The 15,909-nt window shown below is 41.2% G+C and overlaps 1 protein-coding gene across 1 annotated transcript in view; it reads right to left on the minus strand.

The window, feature by feature from the left end:
• Positions 1 to 15,909, minus strand: part of ddx21 (DEAD (Asp-Glu-Ala-Asp) box helicase 21) — a 151,516-nt gene that overhangs the window by 57,952 nt on the left and 77,655 nt on the right. The gene's annotated exons all lie outside the window — the stretch shown is intronic.

Raw genomic sequence — 15,909 nt, forward strand, 5'->3', positions numbered from 1 at the left:
AAAGGGAACTCAGTCGTTACCCGCCGGCCCTGAGAATCGAACCGGCAACCTTCAGGTCACGAGTCCGACTAACCATTAGGCCACGACTGCCTTGTGGTTTGGTAGTCAGAGTTTACAAGCATAATACTCAATTCGTGATGAGGCACGATGAATCTACGTAAACTATTGAGACCCGGCAAAATTACATAATCTCTAGTCTACCATACGGTTATAAATTGTGAACCAGTAACGTTAGTGCACCAATAAACAACCTGAGTACAGCCTAATAACTAATAAGCTCAAAAGTACAGGACAGTAAGAAAAAATGTACATATAAGACTTTCAAATCCAGTAGCAGGAAGGCTAACGTTAGGTCTCCATCCATTTTGCCACCCGTTGCCTCTTCCAGCTTGCGCCACCGAGTGTAAGTCCGTCAGATATTGATTCGTGTTCGGGCTCAAGTCTGATCACTCTCTCTCTCTCTCTCTCTCTCTCTCTTCCTCTTTGTTTTTTTGCTGGCTCTGCCATGGTGATGGTTTGGAGACGTACGTTGAACTAGATCGTTTCGTTTGGCTAACTTCACCCAGGCTATGAGTAAAACGTGACGTATGCCGTAAAGCAGGTGATAGGCGGGGCTTGTGAACCTACCCGCACACCAACGTTACAAGTGTGATTGCAGCCGATAGAGGGCTGCTTAGGTAGCAGCGGCAGTAAAATTTGTCTAGTTAAGAGTTGTCCTACCACTAAAATAATTTTAGACAGATTATTTTAAGGTAGAATACTCTCTGTTGTTGCTTTAAGGTTGGAAGATGTAACACCCCTAGACATATAATAACTGGCTGAATTTAGCAGTTTACGATAAGAATTTAATCTACAAGGATTCTTGAAGGGTTCGGGCAGGGTGTTGGATCCACATTGGCCATTGGACAGAGACGTCTGAAGGAATGGAAGCGAAATTGAGAGAGAGCGTTAGCAATATCGTTGGTGTAACCGGGAACATGTTCAGTTTTAATAAAAAAAACTATGAATAACCGATGTCAGATAATCCTTCTCAAAATAGACATGATGGCTCGACAGGGAGATTTTTATTAATTTTTATTTTTATTAATTTTATTAATTTTAGCAACTGCCACTTTGTTATCGCAAAAGATATTAATGCATTTGCAAGACCAAGCTGAACCCCAGAGAACACAGGCTAACACTATGGGAATTGTGAGAGAACATAGCGAATTGCTAACCTTGAAAGCACTGACTTGAAAGAACGACCCGAAACCAACCGAGGGAGCTGCGTCTGTGAAAAGTTCTAAAGCGACGGATGATTCTGGAAATACTGTTCCAGCTATTTAGCAGCCCTGCCTTGGGAAATAATGCTCATGGCGAAATTGAGATGGCCGAGCAGTGAGAGCAATTCTTGTTTAGTGACTGAGCGCGAACAGATATAATAATCCATAAAAGAGTTTCTCTTCAGGGAGAGAAGCTTGCAATTTAACTGTATTGAGCTGGATACCAAGGAACTCCAGAGAAGTTGATGTGCCTAAGATTTTCTCTTTCGATAGAGGAACTCCTACATCTCTGAAAATTTGTTTAAGCGTATATAGGATAGAGGTTTGACGCAACGGAAAATTGATCAACAAGACATCAGAGTACATGATGAGCGAATGGAAACTTGCAGACGTTCAGCAGGATCCAACACAGTGCCGCAGATAAGTTATTAAAGCTATGCAGACTTCTACACCTGAAAGTAAGTCTAACGGCGAAATAGAACTTTGATGCCGAAAAGAGCCCACTCTGCGGGGAGAATTGAAATAATCTTTAATAATCTTTTATTAACTTCCTTCTCTATGAGGGCAGAAACCACGTCTGTTTCGGCGAGGGCTGACTGTAGGTTTTTTGCAACATATGAGAAAGGCAGAGGAGAGAGAACTCCGACCCGAAACCCTGGAGAGAGCCCTGTATTTAGATAGTCTACGAAGGGAGGATCAGGGTGTGATGAAGGATGGCATCCTAGAATTTTTTCTGGAAGGGGGGTTTCCCTCAGCTTGCAGGTCTGAATCTCCGTCGGCAGTTGAATTACGAGTGAGGTTCTTCGCAGAAGCTACAAATATGTGAAAATATACATTTGGGAACCCTATTGAGCATCTGTGGGGCATCCTCAAATGGAAGGTGGAGGAGTGCAAGGTCTCTAACATCCACCAGCTCCGTCATGTCATCATGGAGGAGTAGAAGAGGACTCCAGTGGCAACCTGTAAAGCTCTGGTGAAGTCCATGCCCAAGTGGGTTAAGGCAGTGCTGGAAAATAATGGTGGCCACACAAAATATTGACACTTTGGGCCCAATTTGGACATTTTCACTTAGGGGTGTACTCACTTTTGTTGCCAGCGGTTTAGACATTAATGGCTGTGTGTTGAGTTATTTTGAGGGGACAGCAAATTTACACTGATATACAAGCTGTACACTCACTACGTTACATTGTAGAAAAGTCTTCAGTGTTGTCTCATGGAAAGATATAATAAAATATTTACTAAAATATGAGGGGTGTACTCACTACTGTGAAACACTGTATGTATGTGTGGAGTGGTATTTTATGCATGTGGGTGTGTATGAACCTTTGTGTGTGTGTGTGTGTGTGTGTGTGTGTCTGTATTCTGTGTGTGTTCACCTTTATTGTTTTTACTTGTATAACTTTATTGTTTTGCTCATAGTCAATATGTTTCATGTACAGCTGCTTTGTAACAATGAATATGGTAAAAAGCGCTATATAAATAAAGTTGAGTTGAGTCGAGGTGAAGGGGGGAACCATAGCAGAGCCAGAGGCAGAGCTGATAGAACTGGAGGTGGCAGCCAGGGTGGAGTAAGCAGTTTAGTGGGTGGCAACCTGAGCTGGACCAGTGTGGCAGAGGTGACTGAGCTGAAGGCGGCGGCCATGTTGGTGGAAGTAAAGCAAAGGGCGGCGACGAGAGCAGAATTGGAGGCAGAGCGGGTGGAAATTTCTAGCAGGACTTTTTAGCAGGTGGCGCAAAAGGTGGTCTGGGTGGAGCCCGTGGTGGCTTTTGCGGAAGAGACACTTGGACTTGACCAGACGCTGGAACGAACTCATTGACTGGACTTAATAATAATAATAATTATTATAACTTTATTTTATATAGCGCCTTTAAAAGTAGCATCTCAAAGCGCTTTACATAAATAATGAAAAATAGAATTTAGGTAACAGAAATTCAAAATATAATAGAATTCAAGCAAAATAATAACAAGGTAGAAACAAACAGCAACTAAGAGAAATAAAAACAAAAAATTATACTAAACGCATAATATACAACATACTCACATTTTTCACATAAAAGCTTCCCTAAAAAAAAAAAATTTTAAGAGAAGATTATAAAAATATTTAGACATTCTGCGTTTCTAATCTCAGAGGGCGGGGAATTCCATAATTTTGTGGCCAGTGAGGAAAAAGCCCTGTCGCCCATAGTTCTTTAGCGAGTTGCTGGAACATTTAAGAGACAAGCTTCGGTAGAACGTAGGTTTCGTACTGAGGTGTAGGGTATTAAGAGCTCTGACAGATATTGAGGAGCCAAATCATTTAAGGCCTTATAAGTCAGCAGGAGAATTTTGAAATCAATTTGAAACTTGACAGGAAGCCAGTGCAAGGTTTCGAAAATATGCTTTGCTCAAGAACAGATTTGTGAACTGGACTTGGCTCAGGAACGGGCTCTTGGGCTTGACTGGGCCCAGGGACGGACTCGTGGGCTTGACTGGGCCCAGGAACGGACTCTTGGGCTTGATTGGGACAAACCACAGAGCTGTAGCCACCACAGGAAGCATAGTTGACAGGGAACTTAACTCAGATGCCTCTTGGACCACCGGACGTGTGACCATTGGCGTGGTGGCCATGAACTGGAGGCTCTGGACTGGCGGCCATCTTAACGGGCTCTGGGCTGGCCTCCATCATGCAAACGGGCTCTGGGCTGGCAGCCATCTTGCGAGCGGGCTCTGGACTGGCAGGCTCTGGACTGGCAGCCATCTTGTGAACAGGCTTTGGAGTAGCAGCCATCTTGGGAACTGGCTCTGGAGAGGCGGTCACTGCATGAGTGTCATGTTCCTCCTCCACAACACCCACATTAAAAGCAGAGCCACTTAGTTGCAAAGCCAAGTCAATATAAAATTCCAAAGTCCATTTTGGATCATGCAAAGTCATGAGTAGAGTGAGTAGAGCGGCTCAGAAAGTCCACCCCCGCATCCCATGTCCATGGATGTTGCAGATGCCAGTTCAATGAAGTCTCTCACATAGTCCTCGACCTGGCGTTCTCCCTGTCGGACAAGTATGAGTTGCACGGCTGGATTCATGTTTCATGAGTCATTATGTCACGAAATGCAGAGGGACCAGAAAGAGCACGAATCCAAGTGCTGGCACAGTTTAATTACAAAGTATAAATCCCCATTGAACATGGCACAGAATGAAACCAAAAACAAAGAACATAACCAGGGTAACACCATCAATGACTCATAACCTACAACTAAAGCAAGAGGACTTTTATACACAGAGCAAACAGAGACAATTAACTACATGTGAGAACAATGACCATAACCATGAGAACAAACTGGATGAAACCAACTTGACACACTAGAGAGTGGGTCCACGAATTATAAGAGAGATGGTCCGGATTGTAGTTCATGAGATGATGCGAAAAATCCCTGCCCAGATAAAAAGAGTACTACTGAAGTTGCCAAAAAGATGGTAGCGAAATATCCTACAATTCTGCAAGACATAATAGAGGGAGATGTGATTGGTCCAGGGTACCAATCTTTTGTCAAGCAACTGCAATACAGGAATTGAAAACGTGAAACGATCGACGACCCCAAAATTAAGAAAACGAAAACGTTGTTTTCTTAATTTGAATAAGATGAAGTCCCTCCAGAACAGAGAGCAGCAATGCAGGATATGTATGGCTGCATTAACTGGGAATTAAAATGGCTTCCTCTTGGAGAGACCCCAGAGAGTCCGAGACAAAAAGAAAAAGTGAAGATGATATTTCAGCAAAATGATACAAATACAGATGAGGTCAAATGTCTGATGAAGTTGACTTTCTACACACAGTGTAAACAAGTGAACCGGGGATAATATAAAATGCCTTATGGAAGAGTGGCCATTTTGGTTCAACAAACTTTGAATGACAGTCCACTTTAAGGAACTTACTGAAATTGGGCTTAAAGAGACTTTCACAGAGAATTTGACTCTAAAGGGGAAACGACTCTTGAACTACTTCAATACTGTTGGTGTGGACAAGAACAAAAAGTTCCTACAGGCTGTAACAAAATTGAAAGTGATGAAGGGGGAGCTGAGTGATTGCTCTGTAGATGTCAAAGAGATGTTGCTGCTTTTGTTATCTTACTTCAATGGGAATGAAGATGCAAATGTTCTGTGTTGAGGACACCTGCCTGGCAGAAGAAGTACAGATGGACCAAGTCCCATCTGATACAGGATCTTTCAGATCATGAATAGCGTGACGTCTGAAACTGAATATGGACTGATGTCACTAGGATTTTCATGTTTTTTTTTCACTGCTTTTAGGTTAATAATTTTTTATTGTGATTAAAGTTAATTAAAGTTTTATTGTGTTTTTAGCAGAAAGGGGATCTTTTAATGCATTTCGACTAAACTGTAAGGTTGTTTACATTTACATGTATTTTTACTGAATTGTTCTGGCAACCACAGCTGCTTCTGTAAAAACAACACATTTTTCTGTAGAAAGACACTTAAATGTATGTATTTCTTACAGTAAATTCCTGTAAATTTTACAGGATTATTTACAGTGATTGTAATTTTTTGTATTTTTTACTAAATTATTCAGGCAACCGCAGCTGCTTTTTTCTGTAAAAACAACTTTTTTCTCTAAAGTTCTTGTCAGAAAACAAGATGAATAAAAAGACTTGCAAATGAAAAAGCATTTTAATAACAAACTGCACAATGTTAGTTTTAGTTAAAACGCTACAAAATGTAATATTAGATTATTGTGGATGTTTAAAGATTTTGTATAACTACATTGGAATAATTTTAAGTGATATATGCCTATACCAATAGTTTGAAGCTGTTAAATTGAAGCAATCTTTTTGCAAAAAGCGCGGGTTATCTGTCCATCAGATGCATATGAAAGTTGCATTAGTTACTATAGCAATAGACTATAAGAATCATCATAAAAACCTCCGCAAAAGACATTCTGTCCTCCAGAGGGCCTCACATATCAAGTTCGCACATGAAATTAAACTTAATTATATATTAATTTTAAAAAAAGCACATTCCTATACTACTGAAACCCACAAACTACTGTATGTCTTCTGACTTTGCATTAGGTGTGTTCAGCTTCTTGAAATGCTGCAGACCGATCGGCTTTTGACATTAGAGTACCGCGAGAACAATTACAAAGCACACTGAGCTCTGCTCTCATGGCACTTTGATGTCTTACATCGATCGGTACCGTTTAAATTGTTATTCACCGAGGGTAAAACATATCCTTAAGTATATCCCATACCAAAAATCGTCCTTAAACGCACCGATAATTTATTTTTATCGGATCGTTCGCTATTAGCCTCAGGCTGTTAGCATTCCCAGCCTGCCTGCTTACTGCTTAACACACTGTTCTCATTATTACATCACTAATGGATAATGTTTCAGATGTGTTTGTACCTCTGAGTGCAGATGAGGAAACGATCGCACTTCAGTCGGAACTGGAGGCTGTGGAGAAGCAGATCCAGGATCTACTAGAGAAGCAGACACGGCTGCGAGAACGTAAAACGGCGCTGGAAACATCCAGAGCTGACGCTCGCAAATCCGCGGTAAGTTTTCATCGCGATTGTAATACTCCTTCCACTTCTACTCCGCGTGTTTCTCTGCACAGAGCCCAGGCTTCGAGAACACGGTCAGCCCAAATGAACTTCACTCCTGCACCGGCACACCCACGGCGAAAGGCGCGAGCCAGGACTGGAGCGATGACCCAACCTCCGCCACCGGTCTTCGAGATCCCGACCAGGAACCGCTTTGCCGCCCTCTGCGAGACGGAAAGCAACGCTGTGGTCATCGGAGACTCAATCGTCCGGAACGTACGCGCTTCCTCCACTAAAGGTAAGGTCTCTCATTGTTTTCCTGGCGCCCGTGTTCTTGATGTCTCTGCGCAGGTACCTGCGATCCTGAAGGACGATGCTAACGTCGGAGCTGTCGTGCTGCACGCGGGGGTGAATGACGTCAGGATGCGGCAGTCAGAGATCCTGAAGAGGGACTTCAGGAGTCTGATCGAGACGGTACGCAACGCATCGACCACGGCGAGGATCATCGTATCAGGGCCGCACCTACCGACGAGGGAATGAAAAGTTCAGTAGACTATTTGCTCTAAATAAATGGTTGATGTCATGGTGTATTGAACAGAAGCTGCTCTTTGTTGATAATTTTGATCTGTTCTGGGAGCGACCTAGACTCTTCCACCCTGACGGCCTGCACCCCAGCAGCATCGGAGCGGAACTTCTGTCTGACAACATCTCCAAGACGCTACGCACCGCTTGACTACGTCTACCAGCGGTAAGTCAAAACTTTAACCATAGTGTGTGTTCCTCCCACTCATCTGTTATAAATGTTACTGCTTCCAAATGCATAGAGACCGTATCTGTCCCCCGAATAATACTACAAAATAACAAAATAGCCAAATCTCAGAGAAAAAATCTAATCGTGATTAAACCCGAGGACAATGTAATAAACGACCAAAACAAACTCATAAAGTTCGGCCTACTTAATATTAGATCACTAAATTCAAAAGCAGTTATTGTAAATGAAATGATCACAGACAACAGTTTTGATATACTTTGCCTTACTGAAACCTGGCTTAAACCAAATGATTCTTACGGTCTAAATGAGTGTACCCCACCAAGCTACTGTTATATGCATGAGCCACGTCCGGTTGGTCGAGGTGGTGGTGTCGCAACAATCTTTAGAGACTTTCTTACTGTAATTTAGCATAAATTTAAATCATTTGAAGTGCTTGCGTTGAAAATAATTGTTCCAATTGACAGTAAAAAATCATTGCTTTCCTGTACGTTGGCTACAGTGTATAGACCCCCTGGTCCCTACACTGATTTTCTGAAAGAGTTTGCGGACTTCATATCGGACCTATTGGTTAACGTTGATAAATTACTAATTGTCGGAGACTTTAATATCCACGTAGATAGTGCTAACGATGCATTAGCAGTGGCGTTTACAGAGCTATTACACTCTTTTGGAGTAACACAACACATCGATGGACCCACTCATCGATTTACTCCTACACTAGTCTTGATTATATCTCACGGAGCCGATCTAACCAATATAGATATTATACCTCAAAGCGACGATGTCACTGATCACTATCTAACATGTACACTGCGCACTGCAGAAATCAGCCGTTTAACTCGTTATCGACAGGGTAGAACAACTACCTCGACTACTAAAGATAGTTTCGCAAAGATCTTGCCAGATCTGACTCCTTTAATAACCATACCAATAAATACAGAATCGCTCGATGACATGACCAGCAAATTGGGCACTATTTTCTCTAATACATTAGATGCTGTCGCACCTATGAAGTCAAAAAAGATTAATGAGAAAAACATAGCACCATAGTACAATAGCACGACTCGCGCCCTTAAAAGAGAAACACGTAAACTGGAGCGCAAATGGAAACAAACCTAATTAGAGGTCTTTAAAATTGCATGGAAAGAGAGTGCAAACTGTTATAAAAAGGAACTAAAAGCAGCAAAGGCTGAGCACCTCCATAACCTCATAGAAACTAACAAAAACAATCCAAGGTTTTTATTTAGTACAGTTGCTAAACTAACAAATAAACAGACTTCACCTGACCTGGGTATTCCGCCGCACCTCGGTAGCAATGATTTCATGAATTTTTTTACAGAGAAAATCGAAAACATACGAGACAAAATAGTAAAAACTCAACCTCCAAGTCTGTCCTATAAATTAGTACCAACCATCGCCCCAAAAGAAAGGCTACAGTGTTTTTCACCTATAAAACAGGAAGATTTAATTAAACTTATTGCAACATCTAAACCTACAACTTGCTTATTAGACCCCATACCAACTAAATTATTAAAAGAGTTATTACCCGTTGCAATTGAGCCCATTTATAACATTATCAACTCGTCAATTAATCTAGGCCATGTCCCAGGAGCCTTTAAACTGGCCGTCATTAAGCCTCTTATCAAGAAACCAAACTTAGACCCCAATGAACTAGGAAACTATAGACCGATTTCAAATCTCCCTTTCCTGTCTAAAATACTAGAAAAAGTAGTGTCCACTCAGTTGTGCTCTTTCTTACAAAATAATGACATACACGAAAAATTCCAGTCAGGCTTTAGACCGCATCATAGTACTGAAACTGCGCTCGTTAAAATTACAAACGACCTGCTTATAGCATCAGATAAAGGTAACATCTCACTCCTAGTCCTGCTCGACCTTAGTGCTGCGTTCGATACTGTAGACCATAAAATACTTCTAGATCGCTTACACAATTATACCGGTATTCAGGGACAGGCACTACAATGGTTCAGATCTTACTTATCAGACAGACATCAATTTGTCCATTTAAATGGGGAATCATCAAATCTAACGCAAGTAAATTATGGATTACCTCAGGGATCGGTTTTAGGACCCTTGCTATTCTCCATATACATGCTGCCCCTTGGAAACATTATTAGAAAACATGGAATTAGCTTCCACTGTTATGCAGATGATACTCAGCTATATATCTCATCAAGACCAGATGATTCCTTCCAACTATCCAAATTGGCAGAGTGCATCGACGATATAAAGCATTGGATGACTTGTAATTTCCTTCTTTTAAATTCTAATAAAACAGAAATATTACTTATCGGACCAAAGACACGTGAGCAGAATATTTCGGATTATGACCTGCAAATTGAAGGCTGCACTGTTACTCCAACAAATACAGTTAAAGACCTTGGCGTTATATTAGACAGCAACCTGTCATTTAAAAATCACATCTCAAATGTCACAAAAACAGCCTTCTTCCACCTTAGAAATGTTGCCAAATTGCGAAATATTTTATGTGTGGCTGATGCAGAGAAGCTTATTCATGCATTTGTGACCTCAAGACTTGACTACTGTAATGCACTGCTTAGTGGTTGTCCTGCAGCATCAATAAACAAACTACAGTTAGTTCAGAATGCAGCTGCCAGAGTTCTAACCAGGTCCAGAAAATACGATCACATAACCCCAATGTTATCAACCCTTCACTGGTTACCCATTAAGTATCGTATTGACTTTAAAGTTCTTTTAATTACTTATAAAGCCTTAAACGGTTTAGCCCCTACCTACATAACAGAGCTTCTACCACACTACAACCCATCACGCTCTCTAAGATCTCAAAACTCCAGACTTTTGATAACACCTAGAATAACTAAATCCACCAAAGGGGGTAGAGCTTTCTCATACGTAGCACCTAAACTCTGGAATAGCCTCCCCGATACTATTCGAGGGTCAGACACACTCTCCCAATTTAAATCTAGATTAAAGACACATCTTTTCAGCCAAGCATTCACTAATACATAGCTAATGAACAGCAGCTACGCTAATTATTCTCTTTCTGTTTCTGCCCTCGCCTCGGGATGCCCATCCCGAGGTAGGGAGAGATTCCGCCAGGCCCAGATGAACGTCATATGCCCATCCACAACTAGAGATTACGCCAGCTACATCGGAAAATCCCGTGCCATCCTCCTGCGAGAGCCTGCGGACTGACTGACCATCCAGCTCCATCCAAGGCAATTCCATCACCACCCAAGAAAAAGGCGACCATCTGGCCGGCCCAGCTCAGACAATTCCATCCCCAACCGAGAGCAAAGACGGACTACCTGTCACATAAATGCTAAATTTACAATACTTGGTATTTAATGCTAAACTTACATCACACGACAGCAGTTTGAAGTTATGGCTGCACTCAGTGACTTTGATTGGAGGTAGCTGGGTGGGTGTTGTGGGGAGTGGGGGGGCTTGTTGGTTGTGGTTCGGGGCGTTTCATTTGTTGGGACTGTGTGGATCTGGTCTGGTTGGTCTTGTTTTGTGGTCGATGTCGGACAACAGAGGAATAAAGTTAATTATGCCATTACTACTTTTCCCTGGTTGTTCCTCTGTTGTCTGTTGTTGATCGCGGAATGAGACCGGGTTGGACCTGCACGGTTTCGGCGGGTGGGGCTTCCTGGGTCGCGGCTCGTGGGCTCTCCCTGTTCTTCGTGGACGTTGCTCGGTGGCTTTGGTCGGGGTCACTGAGTGCAGCCATGACACGTCAGAGGAGATCTGGCCCTCCCGGCTGAGCCTGGTTTCTCCCGAGGTTTTTTTTTCTCCATTATTCAGCATTGGAGTTTGGGTTCCTCGCCACAGCAGAGCAGTGCAGTGTTGGCTTGCTCACCGGGAGACTGCATTTATTTATTTATTTATTCATTTATTTATTAGATATTATTTATTATAATGATCTTGCTTGGTCTATAAACACCATGCACTGTGCTGTGTTTTACCTTTCTGTGTTTTTCTTATTTGCTCCTGTAAAGCTGCTTTGGAACAATGCACATTGTGAAAAGCGCTATATAAACTTGCCCAACACTGCTCGTTTCAAATTTTGTCATAATGCAGCATTTTACAAACGCAATGGCATATCGGTACGTATAGGTTCAGTGGAAGATCTTGTTCACCTCATATTAATTTTTAAGACTAGTAAATTTTAAGACTGCCTAGTGGTCAAAAAGTAAAAGCAATTTTCTTGCGTTTTTAGTACTTTTACCTAGGTACTATGTGCAGCGGATCCCATATTTATTTATTTACAGTTTTGTAATTGTAATACACACAATTTCTGAAATGGTGTAAAAAATGCATACTGTATTGTGTCATGATCCTGCATCACCTTGTCTTGCTTTTCTAGTCTTGTGGCAGGGTCATGACAGTTCCACGTGTTTTGTGGAGGCGCATGGTAATTGTTTGTTTATGATGGCCATGCGTTCTCCTGTCTCGTCTCTGACCCCGCCACCTCGTTTAGCTTCCCGCCAGTGTTTTCTTACCCACACCTGCCTATTGTAATTATCCCTTGTTTGTTCCCATATTTAATGCCCTTGTGTTTGCGGTTTCATTTTGCTTTGTTGCCTTGCCATGTTGGATTACTTACCTTGTGTCTTGATGCCTTATAAGCCCTTATATTTCCTAGTCCTGTCTAAATCCTGTGGAGTTAAGTTAAATTATCCTGTTCTCTTGTTTTTTGCCCCCTTGTGGGAAGTCTTTTGTTTCAAGTTTATATGTTGTGTTTACCCCCATCGTGGGCTTTTGTTTTGATTTAATAAAGTTTAAGTTCTTTATGTACCACTGCCTGCACTTGGGTTATCTTTCCTGCACATCCCTGACAGTATTGTGTTCCATACCCAGTTCATATTGTTAGTGGATTTTTGAACTTTTCTTGTCTTCGATCGTCTTCGTCTACTTTAATTTAAGATGACTTTACAATAGTGTAATTAAAATATTTTTTCCTAAAGCTCATTGTCGCATTTTGCTCCATCTGCACTCTTTTATGTTGTATATTGCAATAGACACTGAGCTGTTAAAATATTCTTCCCAATTTATCAATCTCAAAAAGAGGTTTTAGTTACAGCGTTTTGAATTGATCACACTAACGTTCACTAGGCAGGAAAGTAGTCTGTATATTTTAGATTTTGTGTATCATTTGAGGCCAAAGTTTGTTTTTAACAGAATAGAATGTGTTTTTGACTAGAATGTTTTATTTTTACCTGGAGGTTTGTACAAGTTGGTTTATAGTTAATAAATAAATAAATTAAAGGGACAACATAAGTTGTGTTGTAACACAAAATGTTCTGTCCCAGAAATAATACAGAGATGTGTTCAGTTCAGGACAACACATCAAAAAGCAGTCAAAGTCTGCTTTTTGTCAATGCTGCAACATGTAAAGTACATACATATAGAGGATTGAAATTGCGTTACTCTCAGACCCATGGTGCATACAAATAGCACTAACGCAGAATAATAATAAAAAATTGCAGATAAAAAATAAAAAGTATAGTTTTTTGTGTGTAGTTAGTACATGCACTGGATGCTGTGTTCTGCATTTTTTTTTGCTCTGTAGTTTTAGCAGTTGAAAAAACTTTTATTTTGTTGATCTCTTGTTTTTGACTACAGCAGTCATTCTTGACTTGATAAACTTTGCTCATGAGTTGTGTGTCACCTTTCGCCAAGACTTCTGAAAGCTAAGCTAGCTTTAGTTTAGATTTCAAACACTTTAAACTAAACAAAACAAGTAGGATGGTATGAGGGTGAGTAAATGATGACTGCTCATTTCGAAATGTTATTTTTCTGTGAACTATTCCATTTGACATTCCTTTAAAATTCTATTTACATTTTGCAAAGTAAGGTATTCACTATCATTGATTGCACAGTAGGTGGCGATATAAAGATAAAATTTTGGCATTCACTCTCGTAAACATCCATGCTGACCCTGCAGATTTCAGCAGATTACACATATATTCTCATTCAGACATTTTACAGTTCCATCTGAAGCAATGCATTTGCTGGTTTTCAATAATACTTTTATTACAAATTGCATAAAAATATTGATTGTCTGTCTTTTAAAAAATTACAAGCAAGGTTGAAGAGTAATATATACATATATAAGGACAATATATGAAATTAAATTGAGACAAAGAATTACTCTCAAGGTCTATAACTGACAGCTGTTAGAATGGTTCATAATGATACAAACACCCATTTCTGAATGTTGCCATTGATATGCATATATGCTGTCTTTAATGTCTATTCAAAGCACTCAAGTCTGGCGCTTTAACAAACATTTTGCAGTTTAGAGTAAGATCGGTCAGTTCTAGCATGCATTAACAACCAAACTCCATCTCTGTGTGATAGATTGATTCATGCTTAAATCTTTTAACATGTTCTCTTCTCCTTTAATACTGAACGTGCACATTCATTCCACTTTACAAACATTTTTCTCTATAGAGACAATTAGCTATGACTAAGCATATTATATTATTTTATATATATAAAACTGTATGATCGTGTTCAATGGGTCTTCTACTGAAAACAGTCGTCTCTGTTGAGACACGTATCTTCAAATGTGTTTCATGCATCAATCCAAAGTCATCGTAAACACAACATTGCCATCCAATAACACTACCTCTGGCTTTAAAGGCAGCGGTAGCTGTAGCAGATTTACATGTTTTGTTTTTTGTAAAAAAAAAAAAACGGCAAAATAGTAAAGCAAATAGTACATTATTTTCTTCAAAAGCATCCATCTGAAAATGAAGGCCTCCTGCTATTCAAAAGCTGTAATACTGTTACACTGCCGACTGTGAACTGGTAAAACGTCTCTCATGAAACGTATACCATGAAACGAGCTTCTAAATGATACCAGAAGCTCCAAATCAGTAGACCTGCTTCAATTCCGTGGCTGCGAGTTGAACTCTTGGCAGATGTTGTGAATAATTTTTGCCACATACTTGTAGAGGTTGTCGAACTCATCCACGAAGAACGAGTGCTCTCTGTCGGGGTCAGTGGCAATGTATTCCAGCTCATCCTGCGCGGCCCAGGCTATACCGATGGAGTAGGCGACCACACCTGATTTACAAGTACAAGACACTGTGAAGCAAACCCAATATTCATGGGACCTGATATTAAGACACTTTACATGGTCAGGTAGAACATGTTCCTGGATTCACCAGTAATTTTAGGGTTGCAGTGAACGCAACCTTTAGGGCTATGCTTGGGAATGCTGAACCAGGACCATGTCCTACCAAAGCAACTGGAGTTGTCTAATTGATCAATTCCCCCCTTACCTTTACGATGTACTGCCAGCGCCGGGGCCCGCACGTCATCATAGGAGCGGCCATCTGTAATGACGATCATGATCTTGCGTTTGTTGGGTTTGGACTTGCTGAAGAGTTGATCAGCAGCAAATGTTATGGCAGCTCCTGTGCTGGTGCCTCCGCTCCAGTAGTTTATACGCTTGATAGCGTTGAGCAGGTCAGCTTTGTTATTGTGCTGTCCAAAAGCAAACTCCAGCCTCTGTTCGTATGTGTACTGCACGATTCCTACACGAGTGTCCGTGTCCGAGATCTCAAACTCCCGCGTCACGTTTGCCACAAACTGCAACACGGTGCGGAAGTTTCCGGTCCCCACGCTGCTGGAGCCGTCGATGACGAAGGCAATGTCATTGGCGTTGAGGCAGGTCTTACTGCACACCAGGCGCTCTGTGTCGCACACTCGCTTCACCAGGGGATGCACGGCTTTACGCAAAGCAAACCAGCTTGTTACCGGGAGCGTGAAAAAGCCGTTGGTCCTGCACACGGCCTACAGTCAAACACATGTTCCTTAAATACAAGCATCTCTACCACATTCTGGAATGTACAAACTGTAATTCCAAATACTGACAAATTTTCAAGCTCAATAAAACCATACTGTAATCTGAAGCTGTCAAACTCAGAAAGAACAAAAAAACAAGTTGTGTGCTAAAGTCTCTGAAAGTCTCTCTCTCTCTCTCTCTCTCTCTCTCTCTCTCGCCCACTCCCACAGAGATCCATTGACTTGGCTCTTGTAGGAACAGTAGAGCATGTGCAGCTGATTTATGAGCTGCCGTGGTCAGAGGCTCTTGTTATTTTAAAATGAGAGGAGAATTAAAGCAGCATAGCGCTTGTGTCAATAATGGGTTGGGCACTTTGTTGAATATACTTTATAGNCACTCACTCACTCACTCACTCACTCACTCACTCACTCACTCACTCACTCACTCACTCACTCACTCACTCACTCACTCACTCACTCACTCACTCACCATTAAGTATTGAATTTGATCCCTTGTTGGATTACATCATTGCCAT

Source organism: Triplophysa rosa, linkage group LG9 (assembly GCF_024868665.1).
Source record: "Triplophysa rosa linkage group LG9, Trosa_1v2, whole genome shotgun sequence".
Classification (NCBI taxonomy): domain Eukaryota; kingdom Metazoa; phylum Chordata; class Actinopteri; order Cypriniformes; family Nemacheilidae; genus Triplophysa; species Triplophysa rosa.